At 41.1% G+C, this 5,986-nt stretch overlaps 1 long non-coding RNA gene across 1 annotated transcript in view; it reads right to left on the bottom strand.

Annotated features, from left to right (window-relative positions):
• Positions 1-807: 807 nt before the first annotated feature.
• LOC306665533 overlaps positions 808-5,986 on the bottom strand; it is a 23,749-nt gene continuing 18,570 nt past the window's right edge. The window contains exon 2 of the long non-coding RNA XR_013765061.1: positions 808-3,272. This is a non-coding gene — a long non-coding RNA (uncharacterized lncRNA). The remainder of the gene's footprint in view (positions 3,273-5,986) is intronic.

The following is a 5,986-nucleotide window of genomic DNA, read 5'->3' as shown; positions in this document are numbered from 1 at the left end:
CAGGATGCTATAGGCTGAATATTTATGTCCCTGCAAAATTCCTATGTTGACATCTAATACCAAATACAGTAGTATTGAGTTGGGGCCTTTGGAATGTGGCTAAGCCATGAGCATGCAGCCCTCATCAATTGGATTCATGTCTTTATAAAAGAAGTTCGAGGGAGCTTTTCCTCTCCTCCACCATGTTAGGATCCAGCAGGAAGGCACCAGCGTGGGAGCACAGAGCAGCCATCTTCAGACTCTGAGGCTGCTGGAACCTTGATCTTGTACTTCCCAGACTCCAAAACTGTGAATGTTCAACTTCCATTACTTATAAATTACCTTATCTAAGGCATTTTGTTGTAGCAGCCCTAAAGGACTATGACACAAAGCAATCACGATATTTAAAATTTCTTTTCTGGGTCTTCCTTTATCTTGGGGTGAGCAGCAGTATATCCTGAAATGTGACAGCCTGGTGGTCACCCAGGATCCCAGCAAAATATGCTTTATGGTTCAGAAAAAAAGTTACATATAGAACACACTCGCCTTGGTACCTGCAATGTAATTATCAGTTGAATCACTTTATTTAATTCTTTTCTGGAGGGTGCTTTTTTCAGTGAAGGCCTTTGCCTTAAATAGAAAAAAAAAAAAAAAATCTCAAAATCATGAGATTGTTCCTGAATATGATTCCACTATAAATATCCACTGTTAATATAAATTCCTTCTGAGCAATATGTTGACTTATTTGCTAAAAAGGGAGCAGAATCCTGGGTGTTTGGCTTCTTTGTCATCACGGAAAACTCAGTTTTCCTGTTCACTTTTTTAAAAAATTAGATCTATTAAGAAAGATCTGCTTCTTAAATGGATAGCACAGAGAAGGCTGAACTGAGCCGGATGGACATTCTGAGCACATTCACAGACAGCTCAGACATCTTCCAGTCTGTCCTGAGAGCGCTCTAGTCTGGCATGTCCTAGGGCCTGCTAAAATGTTTTGTTTGTACAGAACAAAGTAAGGGAAGTGAGGCTCATTTCCCAGCCTCTGCAAGGTGCGCGGGGACTGCACGTGAGTATCACAGGGTCTGCTCACGGGCTGATGTTCGGTGATGAGGATGGCTGAGGAAGTTTCCCCCAAGACTTCTTCTATTTCATGTTGTCTTGTGTTTGTGTTCGGTGTGTGCTCAGCTGTCCTTGTGGTCCTTATCTGTATAGCCTTCATCATGGAGCTTTCTTGTAGGAACTATGCATCTTGGACTTCATATGGAGTGAAAAGAAAACCAAGGCTGGCCATTTAGTCATTGGAATTTGACGACTATGTTAAAGATTGTGATTGGAATTAATGAAGTCTCTTGGTTACCTTTCTTTAGTCTCAAAACCATTAGTCCCTTCAACAGGAAAGACCGTAGCCATCCCCCAAAACACTCGCATTCTCGTATACAAGCAAACACTCTGGGGTTCCCTTGCAGCTGTATTTTTTTCTACCCATTTGGTTTCCAAAATAAGTCTGGGAGTTGTCCTTGAGTCTTCCCTCTGCCGTTCTGTTAGCACTGAGCAGCTGCCATTTCCAGTGGTCCGCCTCTTTAAGAACCCTGATATCCACCCCTGTCTCTCCACACCTGCTGCCCCTTCCAGCACTCAGCAGCCTGTCAGTCCCTGAAGGCACAGAACAGACCTGTACGGCCTACTACTCCTAATAACATAAAGCCTGGTACCTAGTAATCATCAGTTGTTTTTGCTAAATGAAGGATTTGCTTATGTGACTTCTTAATTCATTGACCAGAAGACACTGCTGCCTAGATGGGATGACTGGCAGGCAACCCAAATGCTGCACAAAAGAGATTCAAATGTACTTTCCTTACTACATGGAAAATGCCAGAAAGCTCCACTGGTGGAAAGGATTTAACTCCTGACTTAAGCATTGTGTTTTTGAAATCCCGTGTCTAAAAAATCAAATATGTTCCCCAAGATGAATTTCAGCACTTCAGTTCAGACCCATATAGTTGGTCAATTCCTGGGGTCATGAGGGAAGGGGACACAAAGCAGGTGACTTTTGGTTTTTGGTAGGTGATTAGGTTGAGTGAGATCGGTGACACCAGCAGTGCCCTGTGGAGACACCGATTCTGAAGGAAAACCAGAGAAATGCAACTCGAGGCATTTAGGCTTTGCCTCTAGGATCAACTATATCACAAGGAAGCAACGTGAATAATTCACACTTGAGTCAGAAACAGGAGAGGCTGTGCTTCCTACCCAGGCCACGGCCTCTTCACACTTTTCCCACTTGGAACGATAATTCTCATTCTCGACATGAATTTAATAAACCCCTGTGTTCGATTTCCTGGAACGTTCTGACTGTGAATATGGACTTGTTCCCAAAAATCTTGCCTGCTCCGTCTGCCTCCTGAATGGCTGGTTTTCATGATATCAGAGGAGGGAACTCAGGTTCCTGCATCATGTCTGCTGGCGGCTGCCGGGTTCCACACAAGTAGCAGGTGAAGATTTATCCTCACCCAGATACACAAGCCACCGAATTCACTGTGTAATTTATTGCCTGAGTCAAAAATAGTATGAAATAAGAGCAAATAAAACAATCCAATTGGCAGAAAGTGTTCTACATCTTATTTCTAGGACTGCTCAAAACCACCTTGAATTATCTCAGGATCTGCCAGATGTTGCCAATAATTAGTTTGATAAAGTCACTAGGGCCACTCTCTCTCTTTTCCCTCTCTTGTTTCTTTGTTGTTCTTCCTTTCTTTCCTTTCTTTCTTTCATCTCTTCTTTCCCTTCTATTTCTCCTTCCTTTCTTTCTTCTCTCCAGTATTAATTTGCTCAGGCTATCAAAACAAAATACTGCAGACTAAGTAGTTTAAATAGCAGACTTTTACTTTCTCACAGTTTGAGAGGCTGAAAGCCACAGATCAAGGTGTTGGCCAGGTTGGTTTCTTCTGGGGCCCCTCCAAGTGCATCCATCCTTTCCCACCTTCTCTTACAGTGGACATTCTGCACACATACCCGATGTCTCTCTGTGTCCTAATCTCCTCTTCTTGTAAGGGCACCAGTCAGATTGGATTAGGGCACACCCTAACAGTCTCATTTTAACTTAATCATCTCTTTAAAGGTCCTAGCACATTCTGAAACACTGGGGGATTGTATCTCAACATATGAATGGAGTTGGAGTTGTGGGGACAGAACACAATTCAACCCATAACTTCCCTTTCCTTTGTTCCTTCCTTTCTTTATTTCATTCCATCTTTCATTCATTCAATAAATACTTGTTGAGGTCTTATATGGATCAGATGCTGCAAAAGAGAATGAGACAAAAATAATTCTACAAAATCTCCATTCTACACACATAAATGGTGGCCACAACGCTCTCCTATCTGAGGACTTCTCCTGACCTTTTCTCAGATTGAGACCGATGTTGGTTTTTGTCACATCACAGTTAGCAGCACCCAGACCTGATTCTAAGTGGCAAGGTCAAGGCCAAGACAGGATAGGACAGAGAAGGCAATTGGAGTTAGACCCAGCTCTGCCTTTGACTTTATGAATGACCTTGACAAGGGATCCGGTCTGTCAGAGTCTCACCTACAAAAAGTGGGTGAGGCAGGAACAGATGCCTAACCAGGACCTCTCAGATGATAACATCTGAAAGACACCCTTGGTGTGAGGAAGAGCTCAGGAGTACTAGAAAGAACAGTCTCCCAAGGTCAGAAAGGTTAAAATAAAAGTAGAAAAAAAAATGGCTTTTTGAAATGCTTGTCTATCAAGGAATATGTAACAAATGTCCTATTTCCCCTGGCATAAAAGATTGAAGTTGTTTTCTGGGTCAAGCCTTCGCAGGAGCAAAGCCAGAAACGTTGGTGACCTTCCAGAATAATTCTGCAGAGAAGCAGCGCCACCTGCTGGGATGAGTTGATGCTACTCGTGGTAAGTGATGACCAGTCTGAGGTCTGAGAATGGAATCAGGAGCATTAGTCTTCATCAGAAGCTGAGCTTTTACACTTTGACAGGTCCACGAAACAGTGGAAAGATTTTCCCACAGGTTAATTTTAGCCATATTTTAGATTGACTTCTACACCATACTTCATTCCTGCTGTACATCTTCATGAATCAGTCTCAATGGTATGTACTAATAAAAGCACTTAGTCCAAATGTCATTTAGATTACATAGCTAGGCTCACGGGTCTGGTGTCCTTTTGTTCAGATGCTATTAATCAATTAACCTCTTTGTCAATCCACCAGACCTCCTAGTCTCCTTCCAGCTCTAGAATTCAGTCACAGGGAGAAATCATGCACTTCTTGAATGCTACTAAACAGGGTGCTTTACATACTGAAGGCTTGGTGGAGGATGTAAGACATGCTCCTGGCCTCTTGCTTCAGAGACTCAACAGGAAAATATACAAAGAATATAGCAACTATAAAAAGCCAGTGATCATTCCAGTCAGCAAATAAAGTATGACTGTGAGCATATGGACATTAACTATTTTGAGAATTTGTATTCCAAGCTGGGGGGGCCAGAGAGGGTTTTACAGAACTGCATCAGGCAAAATGACAAGGATTTTTATGATGTTCAGGAATGATGGGGGGAAGTGGAGACAGAAAAAATGCTAAAGGCTCTTGATAAGAGATGAAATGTGCTTAGGAAAACATCAGGAAGATCACTTTAAACTGAGTGGGTCCTTTTTAAGAGAATAGTTTGAGATAAGGCAGGAAAGGGAAATTGAGACAGGATTGGATGATTCTGTAAATGCAAGGATAAGGAGTTTGAGCTAATTCCTGTAAGTAATCAAAAAGCATTGAGGATTTCTGGGAAGGAAAATGAAATGATAAGAACTGAGTCTTAAGAATACTCACCTGGCAATCTCAAACAGGATGAAATGATCATAAGATGTGAAGGATGAATTGTGGACAATAGATTAAAAGTAGGAATCTGAGGTCACAAATTGTTTATAAAAGCAAAAAAGAAAGCTGACTCTGATATACGTTTGTATCAATCAATACATGCTAACTAAAAATAATTCTGAATATTAAACTAAAGGAGTGCCCACATATAAGGAGGGAAAGAAAAGAAAGAGCCAGAAAAGAAAAGGACTCTGATCCAAAGCCTGGGAGAAAACAGTGACAACGTGTTAAAGATTCAAGGTATTTCTAGAATTGGAATTGGGAAAAGATTGGTTAGGCATAATACATTGTAAATAATGTACAATAAATTAATTCACTGATTGGTTATTATTTAATTTCCTGTCATTATAGAGGTTTAGGCAGAAAGGAACTTAAAAATCATTTCCTTCTCAGGTCAGTAAAACTTTGTGCAACATCTTTATAAACAGCCTGCCAGCTTCAGTGTGGAGTCCATTGATGTGAGATCAAGTGGACCATCCAGAGATATGCAAACACTCAGAGGTGCGTTTCAGATCTCTTCCCACCTTCCCCAATACTCATTTGCCCCCTAAGATTAGATCACTGCAATCATTCTAGATTATCTCTTTTTCCAATGGCCTTTTAAAAGTGAGGGGACCCATCCTGCGCTCTAGAAGCACACTAAAACTCAAAGCATTAAACAGGATAACATCTCCATGTTTTGGTTCATACAGCCTGAGGTGGTACTCAGTTTGGGTCCAGGCTGGACTTAATACAAGCCCTCTTTATTCAACAACTCTAGAAAACAAGATCATTATACTCCTGCACTTCACAGGCTTGACTGTGCTATTAAAGTTCCTGTTTTTTAGGTTACTTCCTATAGATTTTCTTTTTGATACCATTTCAGCCCAGACCTGCACTGGACCAGCCATCTGGTGTGTATTTAATAAACATTTGATGGACGAATAAATCAATGAATGTGTTTCAAAGTTTTCCATTCTTTGAGGAAATGTATTTTCCTTCATCTCAGTTTACAAACAGCCAAGAATTTGATAAGCATACTACGTCAGCTAGGAATGCTTTGGGCAGCAAGTATCAGAAAAGTCTGAGCACAAAATTCTAAATAAATAAATTTTTTTTTCACATATCGAGA

Source organism: Sciurus vulgaris (genome assembly GCF_902686455.1).
Source record: "Sciurus vulgaris genome assembly, chromosome: 7".
Classification (NCBI taxonomy): domain Eukaryota; kingdom Metazoa; phylum Chordata; class Mammalia; order Rodentia; family Sciuridae; genus Sciurus; species Sciurus vulgaris.
This window is presented reverse-complemented; position numbering and strand designations above follow the sequence as displayed.